Genomic DNA, 11651 nt, shown 5'->3' on the forward strand with positions numbered 1-11651 from the left:
TCAAAAGATGTAGAAATGAATAAGATAATAATTTTGTAAAGCTAAGGGGAGAGATGCAGAATATAATTGAGTTATATTTATACATTTAATTAAATATACTGATAGAAGAATTGTGCAATTTGGTAATTTCGTGGAAGCAGAAATATACATTTTAAAATGCAGTAAGATGGAGAACAAGAAAATTATTCTATTATATATTTGAGATGATGCAGAACATAGGTGACATTTGTCTTTTGTGAAGTTACCAAATCACAAAGAATTATTGTTCTTTCTCTGTACTGTAGCAAGGGTGGGGCAAGCAGGGCAACTGCCCTGGGCACCAAAGTCCAGCCGGTGCCAAGCGCAGGATGGAGCCGCAGGTGGCTTGTTTGTGGAGGCATGAGGACAGGGGAAGGACAGCTCCCACCTCTGCGTGCACTCCTGGGCAAGCAGCGGGGGGCACGCCCCCCAAATCTGTGCACAGGGCAAAGGCAGACTGCTGCTGCAGACTTTGCCCCGGGCACCAAACTTCATCGCTATGGCACTGTTCTTCCTTGTTTCATTCTGTGTGTTATTCTTTATGGAACAATTCCTAGGAAATTCTCAGAGTTCCACTTCCACAAGTGCTCAACTTTTTACTAGACAAAGCTATAGGGCAGAAATGATCCCAAAGGAAAACCATGGGAAAACTGAGTGCAGATATGGTGGATCAGGTCACTATAAAATAAGACTCCCACCATGTTACTGAGGAGAAGAGGGGTAGAGAGAGATGGGACACCTTTAAAAAGACTCTGATCAGAGCCCTGTAAGAGCTGCTGCCAGACTCCAGGGCCCTGTGAAAAGGATGGCTCTGGGATGCTATAGGAGCTGCTGAGACTGGAGGAAACTGCTGTCCTTACCTCAGGTACTGAGAGTGCAGCCAGACCACAAAGCCAAAAAGCTGCAGGACTCCAGGCAGTAATCAACAGGCCACTAATTGGATAATGACTGCAATTGAGCTGAAGACTCTGCTAATGAGACCTATGAAAGAGAACTGAGGCAACCTACTGGGAGAGAGACAGGTCAGGTGGTAAGAAGAGGAGGGGCCAAATGCCTTATAAGTCCAGACCCACTAATAAAACCTCAGACTGGGCTTTGCTAGGAAGATTAAAGAGTGAGGTATGTAGAACTGGGAGTTAGAGAAGCCCTGCAGGAAGTCTGATGAGTTGAATGATTTCTGCTGATGTTTTAAATTCTCTGAGGCTTGAAAGTGGCTGGGGGGTGGCAGGATGGTGTTGTAGGTTTGTATTTAAGACTGCTAAGGCATGTGAGTGAAAGGAGCCTAAACTCTGCAGGGTCATAGCCAGGCCCAAGGATTGCAGGCCAACTTTGCGGTTGTTGAAGGCCCAAGAAGGCTGTGAAAGGCCCATGAGCCTAGAAGTCTGTGAAAGAGACTCTGAGCTTGGAGGCTTATAAGAGCCCCAGGAACTCCATGGACTGTGATGAAGCCCAAAGATTCTTTAAGACTTAATGCAAAGCTCTGAACTGACATTTAGTGAGAGATAGTAGGTATCCTGGTGTAAGCCCAGTAGGAAGGTAAAATATACAGGACAGGGGTAGAGTGGCTGCCTGCAACCCAGAACTAGCTGTGCAGGCATACATGGGCTTACCCAAATAGACTGTAGGAGTGAGATGGAAGGAGAGAGATGCAGATCTCCACTGCAGCAACAGGAGTTCAGACCTGATTGACCAAATACAATCTCCCATCCTTCTAACTGTTGATATCAATGTGTGGCAAGTGAGCTGGGAGACTTCACCAGGTAGAAGGCCAAGACAGGATGCCAAAAGGGAAACAGACTGTTCAAGGCACCCTAGGCTTGCTACAGTCCGTCTCCATGACAAGTCAAATTGGATTCTTGGCTCCAGACACCCCAAAACTTAAATTGGGCTCCAAATCTAAGCACCATACCTTTACATGGTACTCTGGGCATCCCCATAGGTATCTGATCCACGATAATTATCCATTTGCATGCATATAACTTGCAATGAAAGTAAACTCAAGGAAAGTGGTTTAAGTTGTCACAATTCTTCATCTCCTGTAGAGTAAAAGCATGCTCATGGGTAGCTAATATAGAGCAGCTGAAGCACAGTAAGTTTCTAGTCCTCTTTAACACACTATAATATGCTTGTTTTGACAAAAATGTCTCAGCCAGGTGCTTTTGAAAATAGAATTTGGACTTTCATTAACATTAGAACTGCTAGTAGGCTTGAATGCTTATTTCTATAAATTCCTTGGACCTTTCCAGGAGGTACTCTACTCAGAAAATGTTTCTGCAATACATTTCCCTATACACTAAAATAAGTACACTTTTATAAAGCTAAATTAGGTAAAAGCTAAAACGAAAGCAAGAACCACAAAAACCACACCAGGATCTGAATGGTGATTCACTACACATACACATACATTTGTTTTGTTTTTTTTTATCTGTAATCTCAGTCTGAAATACTTCAACAATAGTTTAGCATCTAATTATAAACAGATTGTCCTGTAACACTTTATTGCATGAAAAAGCCCTGATGCCAGATGAAAAATCTTAGGACTTTTAGGCCTGAAAGATATCATTTAAATATTTGGAAAGCACTCTCCCTCTGGAAAGCTGCCAGGTAGTCTGGAGACTGTACCTGCTGGCTTTGTTCTCTCTATACAGTCTGATCAGCATCTGCTGGTCTCTGACTCCAGTGTAGGAAGATAGTAGCAACCACAAAGACTTCAGGTACAGTTCAGTGGGTTTATTGCCTACAAGAAATAGTACCAACATGCCTGTTCCTGTACTTTGCTACCATTGTCACAGACATACCCCTAAAACCACATTTCCTGCCCCCCGCCCTTCCCCTGGCTCCCCCAAGCTAATACAAGGTACCATGTTTCCCAGCTCCTTAATTCAAACCGTCCCATGTTACTAAGCATAAAAACACTGATTAAAAGAAACCACATATTACATTCTGCTGGTATGGTGGGTCACCCTGTGACTGTCACGATGTATGTGTTCCTGTTCTTTCTTTATCATGCGAGTTCTGCACCATCTAGTACTTGATGTACATGCCTCTGTTTTCTGGCAATACTATGCATCTGGTGTCTGTCAGGGCTCTAGTAAGGCCTACACTGGTCAGTGTTTAAGCAAAGCCTGAATAGTATATGTAGTAATCACTGGCTGCACTAACCAATGCTCCAGTGAGACCTATATTCACTAGATGACCCCCTTTGCTTTTGTAAAGGAAAGGATGTCTGCATGTTATCCTGGAAAGGCATAGGCTGAAGGGCTAGGGACAGATATTCAAAAATATCTTGTGGTCTGAGCCTGAATTGATTCAATCTTCATGGGTTAGTCTAATCTGGCTAAGCTAAACCAGTTTGTAACTCTACAGTTTTCGCCTCTGGACTGAGGAAATTCAGGCACATGCCTGCAGTGGCTCTGGCTAGAAGCTGGGGGGCACTAGCAGCCCTCCCTTCCCTTCCCTTCCATAGTGCTGAGCTGTGGGTGGTGTGGCCAGGCCCCTGCAGGATGCTCTGTTTAGGGAGGGGTTCCCCCGCCCCACTTGATAACAAAGCATTTATCAGCTATATCAGCATTTATCACCCCATCAGAAAACAAAGCTTCTCTCCTTAGTTCAAGCTCTTCTTAAACAGCTTTTTACAGAGAAGGAACAGAGGGACATAACCAGCTACCTGTTGATTAGCTCCAAATAGCCCTAAGAGGACACTGTCCTGTCTGCCTTTGTCCTGTCTGCCTTACACAGACACCTCTTAACATTAGTTAGCATACCACATGCTGGGAAGAAGAGGGGGATGAGGGATCCCTGCTTGAGCAGCGAGGGAGGGAGAGCATAGAGTAGGAGGAAGCCAGGCAGATGCTGCTGTGCCTGCAAGTCCAGCGAAGGAGCAGAGGGAGGGACAGTCCCAGCTCTAGAGCAGAGAACTCAGCCCAGCCCAGAGAGCATGCCAGTATGCTGGGGGAGTCTGGTTTAACTCAAACCAGGAAGGGGTCTGGGACAGACATTGCATAAACTGGTTTCAGGCAAATCAGTTAAGTCTGATACTACATTCAACCAGGTTTATCTCAAACCAGTTTCAGCCATTTTCAAACTGGTTTATGTGCACTGAATGTCTGTTCAGTTACAGGTTTAAACCTGTTTCTGATCCCTTTAACCGGTTTATGTGTAATGTCTGTCCCTAGCCTGGTGACTTAGTTGTGTGGCCCATCCATACATTCATGCCCTTTCTCTGTTTACCTTTGGAGTACACATTCCTTATATGACTGTAGAAAGCTTTATCCAATTTATTTTTAGACCCTTAGCACAGGCTCAGGAATGTTAGATCCAGGATTTAAATTGAGATGTGTAGCCTGCTTGGAAGTTAGGAACATTTTGTATGCACTATGGTGTTGGGTAGTAGGCATGACTATGCTATAATCTAAATATTGGTAAGCAAAGTAATGGATAAATAAACAAGGTTACACTATATAAGTATAGATAGCAGCAAGTGAATATATATATGACATGCATAAGACTGCAGAGACCTGATGTTTCACAATTGCTGAACAGCTTATTGATCCAACCCTTTTAAAAGCACTCACAATATTATGCATATTGCATGTAGAAAAAACTTGTCTCTGTATCCAAAAGGCTTTCATTAAGATGACTGGCTGAATGCAATATCCTGTTGACCAACTTCTCAAGGAATGTTTATCCACATTTTTCACAGCATCCTCAGGTTTGCCTAGTTTCACAGGGGAATATTGGATCCAAATAGTTTTGTGTCCAGGGATAGCTTCTATATTTTAACAAATTTCTTGTTGTAACATTCCTATATACAATTGGCTCAATTTCAATAGTCATAGCTTCTTTGAAAACTACACAGGTAACAACTTCAGTAAAGTAGAAACATACTTACATAAATTATACATGGTACTACTAAACTTTCTTTAAAAAAATTTAAAGTGAGTCTTTGTCTCCCTCTATCTTCGAGAGAAAAAAATTTTTGGATATTTTTCATTTTACCATAACAGAATCCTCTTCAAAAGTTAAAATGTTTACATGCATAATAAATATTAAAATATTTTGTTAGAGTGTTTTTTTCAGTATACACTAGTACTGTACTTTCTCAAATAGCAACACAAGCTATTCTTACTGAACTCACACATTCATGTTGACTATACATTTACCCTGCACCACAATTAATCAGTGCTCTGGCTGCAACAAGAGCCAGGGTCTCTGGACTTCCCCTCCCTCCTCTGGCTTCCACTACCTGCCCACACCCTTCAGGGCCCAAACTGATACATTACGGCTAGGGACAGAAAGTACACATAAACCAGTTTAAGTGATCAGAAACTGGTTTAAACCTGTAACTGAACAGATGTTCAGTGCAAATAAACCACTTTGAAAATGGCTGAAACCGATTTGAGATAAACCTGGTTGAATGTAGTATCAGACTCTACTGATTTGCCACAAACTGGTTTATGCAATGTCTGTCCCAGACCCTTTGCTGGTTTAAGATAAATCAGACTCCCACAGCATACTGGCATGCTGTCTGGGCTGGGTGGGACTCTCTGCTCCAGAGACCTGGGCTGGCCCCTCCCCTCTGCTCCCTGGCTGGAGCTGCGGCAGAAACTGCAGGTACAGCAGGGTCTGCCTGGGTTCCCCTAGCCCTTCTCCCCCCTGCTGCTTGCTGGACAAGCAGGGGTTTCCACCCTCCCTCCTTGCTATCTCCCACAGCACATACTCTAGCCCCACAGAGCCTAGGCATGTGGTATGCTAGCTAATGAAAGGTGCCTGTGTGTAAGTGTCTCCAATTTCACTAGGACAGGTAGGTAGAACAGTGACCATTTAGGGCTTTTTGGAGCTAATCAACAAGCCAGCTGTTAAGCTGTTTAAGAAGAGTTTGAATTAATGGAGAGAGGCTATTGTTTTGCTAATGAGGTGATAAACACTGTTATCAGCCTCCTGCTGGCTTGCTCACCTGTCTGTTTGCTGCAGACAGTATAAAGAAGCAGAGAGCTGGGATTGAAAAGCTCCCTATCGTCAACAGATGTATGCACTGCACAACCCACACCTTGCCTCAACTGGCAACACTGCAGCCCCTTGAGCAGCCAGTGGGGAAAAACCTGGGATGGTGCAGGCAGGGTGGGGGTTTATACCCTTCCCTAATCAGAGCTTCTTGCTTGCCTCAGCTTAGTGCTGTGAAAGGGAAGGGAGGTCTTCTTTAGCACGACCCCCACCTCCCTCAGGCTTCTAACCTGAGCCACTTCAGGCATGTGCCTGAATTTCTTCAGTTCAGACAGACTATCTGTCGAGTTACAAACCAGTTCAGCCTAGCCAGGTCAGACTAACCTTTAAAGAATGAATCAATTCAGGCTCAGGTTTTTTTAATGCCTGTCCCAGGTTTTTTGAAGGGATGGCCATGGCCCAGGGCTCCCATGAGGCACAGGGCAGCACAGGAGCCTACAGTCAGGGAAGCTAAGATGCCTGCATGCATGATGCAGCAGGAGGGGCACCTCTGAGCAGCCCAGCAGGGGTGGGGCTAGTGAGCACATTGCAGTGAGGCAGGGAGGGTAGTCCACGCTGGTCAAAGTCTTAATTTTATGCAGCTCGTGCTGGTGTGGTTCACAAGGTACGCGGTATCCAGCAACATAGGAATTGGACCTCCCTATGCTAACCAGTGCTCCAGTGAGGCCCACCAGGGGTAGATCTAGGTGTGATGTGGGAGATACAGGCTTATCCCACTTAGACTGTGAGACACGCATGCAGTGAGCTCTCACTTCACCTCACCACAGCTCCTCAGCTGCCTGCAATAGTACAGCTCTGGAATCCAGGGGATTAAAATGGCTGTGGCTCACCCTCCCTTTTCCCCTGCCACTAATTTCAGCAGCAAGCAAGGGGTTGGGAGGTGGGGAACAAGGAGCAGCAGAATTCACCCCTAGGTGCTGGGGCTGCAACAACACAGGCTCTAATAACTGCTACATAGGTAAGTCAGTAAGCTCAGAGTTCTCTGCCCATGCATCTCACAGCAAAAAGGGGGTATAGTCATACTGTCCTGGATCTGCCCAGAGGTGTGTAGGTCTTATTGGTATAACTGTATTTTTCTTCTGTAAAAAATATCCATTCAAAACCAGTTTTGTTTTTTGTTTGTTTTTTTACAGCTGTTTAGTTTGGACTTTTCAAACATTTATTCTTAATGGAAGATTGTCTCTTTAAAGTCATAAATAATTAAGCTGAAATTCTGCAGCTTTCCTAAGCAGTAAAGATCAGACAGTGTTACTAGGCAAACTTTTGTTTAGATCTGAATCATCTTTAATATAATAGAATAGGGCAGGATTTCCAGAAAGTTTCATATCTGTTGTGTAGTAAAATCTCAAGTCCAGATGGAATTTTTTAACTCATGCCTCCAACATTTTGAGGTACTAAACCTCCATTGTCAGCCTTGTTTTAACAGAAATTCCACTCACTTGGCATATACATAAAAGAAAATGGCTGGAAGTAATGGCCCACCAGTACATGAAACAGAATCAGTGCATGCTAAATATTGTAACAGTGTAGCTATGTTTCAAAACTTGTACTGAGGATCCGTTAGTCTGTAATTCAGTAATCCTAGAAGTGGAGAATGGTGGTGGTTATTTGATTTCTTCATAAATAGCATTTGAAACAAAGCTCCACATTTTAATCTGGTTAAGCTTGTAATGGAACTTCAAATGGTTTCAGTGCACAACATTGAATTTTGGATTTTATTACACAGATTGTACAGTTCAGGTTTGACAATAAACTAGAGTGAGAACTTGGGTTTGGGTGTGGATTCATCAGCACTGATCTAGTCTTGTCAGACTACAGTCCAAAATAGTACGTAAACTATGAGATCATCTGTGCTTACAGGATTTTTATCAATAGCTCTTCTCAAGAGATCCAGAAATAAACCTGGTTCTGAAATCAGTTGGAAACCAAGATAGTAAACTTTGGTTCAGCTAAAAAGTAAACTAGCCTGCCATCAATTTGCTGCAAAACTTATGTCCAGTAGCTTAACAGGAGTGGGCAACTGGGGCACCAGCCCCAAGCACCCAGTTAGAAAGGGCACAAGAATGATATCCATGCCACTACCATCCAGGTCACTGCTGCTGCCACAGCTGTCCCTGTCCCAGGTAGTTATGCCTCTGCTTATGTCCCAATGCTCCAAGATAGCCAATAAGCACTTGAGGGCTAGTTACAGACATTCAAGAAGCCCAAGACAGAATTGATCAAACCTACATGGGTTTCTCCAAGATGAATTGGGGGCGAAAAAACGCACATTCCCCTCTGGGAGGAGAAGAGAGGGGTATGCAAGTTAACTGCACTGGCTGCTCTGGGGCTTTCCTGAAAGCCTAGGGCTGAGTGTAGTGAAAGGTCTGCAGTGAGGACAAGGGGTTTGGGGGCATGTGCCTGGCAGCCAATAGGATGGCTTTCACTTGGCTGCCTAAGGGTGGCTGAGGCACTACATAAAAAGAAGGATCGGGCCTCTCGGCTGCTGCTGGTACAAGATCAAAGGAGCCTAATCCTTCCTTCTAGGGAGTGGCCCTGTCCCTATTGCTTGGTGCAAGCCTCCCAGGCTGCCAAGCATGTCCTCAGCACCAGCAGCAGTCAGCAGATTTTGCCTGGCAACACAGGAAGCTTGCATGGGGCAGCATGGGTAGGGGAACTCCCTAGAAGGAAGGATTGGGCTTCTTTCATCATTGGCAGGGACCTAATCCTTCCTTCTGGGGAGTGCCCTGGCCACACTTGTCAGTGCAAGCCTCCCATACATCTCCTGGAGGCTGCCACTGGTGCCGAGCTCTAAGGGACCCAATCCTTCCTTCTATGCAGTGCCCCTGTCCCCACTGCCTGGCACAAGGCTCCCTTCCTCCACTCCACCTGCCTGCATCTCTGCTGGATGAAGTCTGTGAAAGCCTGGAGCAGCCAAGCACCAAACAATTGCTAGTGCATCTCCCTGCAAGGGGGGCTAGTGGGGTGGGCTGAAAAGGTACCTGGGATGCCAGAGGACAGTAGTCTAACATGAACTAATAGAGGATCTGGTACAGAAGTTTGATAGATTAATGTAATCTAAAATGATTAAGTCTGATACCTCATCAATACAGGTCTTGGACTGGGTTCTACCATTTTCTAATCTATGTCCCCAAACTTCTGCTCTGTTATGAGTATAGTCTGATTTTTGGTCCCTTATACCAGTTTGTGTGTAATGTCTGTACCCAGCAGTCTTGGTTGAAGGAAGGAAACAATATCTGTGTCTGGTGTGATGTTTTGTACTTTCCTGACTGGTTAATGGTGAAAAAAATCAGTCCTGTTTTTCATAAATATTTCCGTAAAGTTCCGTTCAAACTTAAAGAAACAGATTGTCTACTGCATCTAAGCAGAGAGTGGGCATACAGAGGGTGGAGACCATCATGGAGCTGCATACAACTTGTCACGCCAACTCCGTCTAGTCCTAGCATGAGTTAAAAATGCTAAGTAGTATCTATTATTTATGCCACTGGCACAAGTTTTTTCAGTATCCTTATGACACTCAGGATTAGGGTGCAGCAGTGCTCTAATCTACCTTGCCCCCAAAAAGTCCACAACCTATTTGCCCTTTCCCCTATGCCAAAGTATGAGTGGCTCAGGCAGGAAGTTTAGGGCAGTGTTTCTCAACCTGTGGGTTTCAAGACTATATGAAAGGGTTGTGAACAAACTTTAAAAATAGATTATCCTTTAAAGGAGAAAAACATAGAAAATTGTGGCTTTTCCCTTGCAGGCTGACAGAGTTCCAGACTGCGAGGGGATGCCTGGTGCCTCCTCCCTATGCGCCACACACCCCACCTTCAGCCCCACACACTGGAGGCTGGGGCAGGGGGCAGCAGACCAGGAGTGAGGGGCACTGGATCAGGATTGGCCATTGACGTTTACAAATGGGTCCTGGTTCAAAAAAAATTAAGAACCACTGGGTTAGAGGGCTGAACCACCTGTATATGGACATTCTGTCCTACCTAAGGAGTACTGAGCCAGTACAGTGGTCTAGAGGAGCCAAGCCTGGATGTTCTTGTTTCAAATTTGTAAGTTTTGAGTTGACAAGGTTCTTTGGTTAAATCCAATATCTTTTATTAAACCAACTCAAATAGGTGGAAAAATTCTTCTTAGCAAGCTTTCAGGTACAAATACCCTTCATCAGGCAGAGGAAGTGTCTACAGTTGGTCTGTGCTCTTACTGAATGCCGTGGTAAAGCAGCCAGAGGCCAGTACATATGCAAGAAAACCAGTCAGTTAAAATGTAAGCTGAAGTAGTCAATAGGTGAGAGACAGGTGGAGGTGGGGAAATTAATGAATTTAGCTGGTAAAAAGTGGAGAAGTTACCTGGAGAGTTGGATGTTAGACAGGTTATATTATGTGTCATAAATTTAATGTCTATATTTAGTCCATGATTTTTTGTATCTTGTAGATAGATAAGTTATGAGTTTGCACCTGGGGTGCGGGGAGTTTCAGTACACCTCCCTACAGGCCAATGTTGGCCCAAAAGAAGAATAGCTTGAAACCTTCTGGGTCAAGCTCCAGAGGAGGCACAGCGAGAGAGACCTGACCGTAGGTATATACTGCAGGCCAGCTAACCAAGGCGAGGAACTTGATCTAGCGTTCGCCCATGAACTAATGGAGGCTGCATGTGCACGGGGCATGGTTGTCATGCGTGACTTCAACTACCCAGACATCTCCTGGGAGGAGTGCTTGGCCAGCTTGGATCAATCATGATCCTTCCAGACCAGCACCAAAGAGGTTTTTTTCACTCAGGAGGTGCACAGGCCAACTAGAGGCAATGCAGTTCTTGACCTGGTCTGAGCCAAAGGGGATGACCTGGTGACCAACTTAAACATAGAGGGCAGCCTAGACGATAGTGACCATGAAATCATTACATTCACAGTCCGTCACAAGGCTGACAAAACAGATACCAAGCTCGAAGTCTTAGACTTCAAAAACGCAAATTTTAATAAGCTCAGGTCACTAGTAGAGAATGCTCTGAGAGACCAAGGACCACAGGTAGAGGGAGCACAAGAAGAATGATTGTTCCTTAAGGATACAATCCTTAAGGCTCAGAGAAAATTAATTCCCTTACGGAGAAAAAGTAGCAGAAGGGTCAAAAAACCCTCTTGGCTAAGCAGGGAAGTTGCAGCCCTCCTACAGAAAAAGAAAGAGGCGTACAAACAATGGACGTTTGGGACAGCCTATAAGGAAGACTACTTGATAATGGCCCTCACTTGTAGAAAACAGATTAGGCAAGCTAAGGCAGAAACCAAACTAAAACTAGCTACAAGAATCAAGGACAACAAGAAGTCCTTCTTTAGCTACATAGGGAGTAAAAGGAAAACTAATGGGAGTGTGGGGCCGCTGCTCAATGCCTCAGGATACCTGATCACTACCACTCAGGAAAAAATGGAACACCTAAACAAATACTTTGCCTCGGTCCTTCACAAGACCAAGGGGAACAACATGCCAGGTAGGTCACAGAATGAGCAGGGTGGGATTGACACCATTCCCACTATTGCCATAGAACTGGTGTATGATCAATTAAAGAAATTAAACATATATAAATCAGCAGGACTGGATGAACTTTACCCAAAAGTGCTGCAGGAGTTGGCTGAAGTAATCGTGGAG

The sequence above is a fragment of the Gavialis gangeticus genome, unplaced genomic scaffold, assembly GCF_001723915.1.
Source record: "Gavialis gangeticus isolate Ggan-Ray unplaced genomic scaffold, GavGan_comp1, whole genome shotgun sequence".
NCBI classification, from domain to species: Eukaryota; Metazoa; Chordata; order Crocodylia; family Gavialidae; genus Gavialis; species Gavialis gangeticus.